A 1,686-nucleotide genomic window follows, 5' to 3' on the forward strand; every position below is an offset into this window, starting at 1 on the left:
CTACACTGCTACTTACATCGATAGGGAATAATTACAAGGAACCATTTCAAACATAGATTTTCTTATGTTAATAGCTTCTATACAAGTGATACTTCTACACTGCTACTTACATCGATAGGGAATAATTACAAGGAACCATTTCAAACATAGATTTTCTTACGTTAAATATCGTCTGTAAATGAACATTTCTTTTAATGTACTTATATATGTATACATACATTACAAAGTACTATTCCGAATGATATATTTCCTTAGATTTACATCACTTACATCTTATAGTCATTACAAGGTCCTTTTGTAGGTATACATTTCCTCATATTAATATCGACTGTAGAAATAATATTTCTATAATTTTACTTACACTTGTATAGTCATCACAAGATACTATTTCAAAGTAGCGTCTATAGAAGAATTAATTCTAAAACTTTACTTACATTTGTTTAATCATCTCAAGATACTATTACAAATAACACATTTCCTTAAGTTAATAGCGTTTTTAAAAGTAATATTTTTATAACTTTACTTAATTCTGTATAGTCATCACAAGGTACTGTTTCAAGCATACATTTCATTATGTTAATAGCGTCTATAAATTAATATTTCTCTTACTTTACTTACATCTGTATAGTCATCACAAGGTACTGTTTCAAGCATACATTTCATTATGCTAATAGCGTCTGTAAATTAATATCTCCCTTACTTTACTTACATCTGTATAGTCATCACAAGGTACTGTTTCAAGCATACATTTTATTGTGTTAATAGCGTCTGTAAATTAATATCTCTCTTACTTTACTTACATCTGTATAGTCATTACAAGGTACTGTTTCAAGCATACATTTCATTATGCTAATAGCGTCTGTAAATTAATATCTCTCTTACTTTACTTACATCTGTATAGTCATCACAAGGTACTGTTTCAAGCATACATTTCATTATGTTAATAGCGTCTGTAAATTAATATCTCTCTTACTTTACTTACATCTGTATAGTCATCACAAGGTCCTATTTTAGATATACATACTCACATATTTAGTGTCTGTAAAGGTAAAATTTTCTGGCGTTGCACTAAACGCTTATAGTTCATAGACAAGGTAACATTTCTAACACTTTCTACATATTTAAAGTGTCTATAAAGATAGTATTTCTGGCGTTGCACTCAAATCTTTATATTTAGAGACAGAGTAATATTTTTAACACTTTCCCCAACATACTTAAAGTGTTTAAAATGGTAATTTTTCTGGCGTTGCATTAAACCTTTAAAGTTTATAGACAAAGTGATATTTCTAACACTTCTCCCACATATTTAAAATGTCAATAAAGGTAATGTTTCTTGCGGTGCTCTCAAATCTTTATAGTTTACAGACATAGCGATATTTCTAACATTTTCCACATATTTAAAGTGTTTATAAAGACAGTATTTCTGGCGTTGCATTAAACCTTTACAGTTTATAGACAAAGTGATATTTCTAACACTTCCCCCACATATTTAAAATGTCAATGAAGGTAACGTTTCTTGCGGTGCTCTCAAATCTTTATAGTTTACAGACATAGCGATATTTCTAACATTTTCCACATATTTAAAGTGTTTATAAAGACAGTATTTCTGGCGTTGCATTAAACCTTTACAGTTTATAGACAAGGTGATATTTCTAACACTTCCCCCACATATTTAAAATGTCAATG

General features: G+C 29.1%; 1 protein-coding gene across 1 annotated transcript in view; it reads left to right on the forward strand.

Moving 5' to 3' along the window:
* Positions 1-1,686, forward strand: part of LOC106474463 (NACHT and WD repeat domain-containing protein 2-like) — a 111,935-nt gene that overhangs the window by 57,657 nt on the left and 52,592 nt on the right. The gene's annotated exons all lie outside the window — the stretch shown is intronic.

The sequence above is a fragment of the Limulus polyphemus genome, unplaced genomic scaffold (genome assembly GCF_000517525.1).
Source record: "Limulus polyphemus unplaced genomic scaffold, Limulus_polyphemus-2.1.2 Scaffold139, whole genome shotgun sequence".
Lineage (NCBI taxonomy): Eukaryota > Metazoa > Arthropoda > Merostomata > Xiphosura > Limulidae > Limulus > Limulus polyphemus.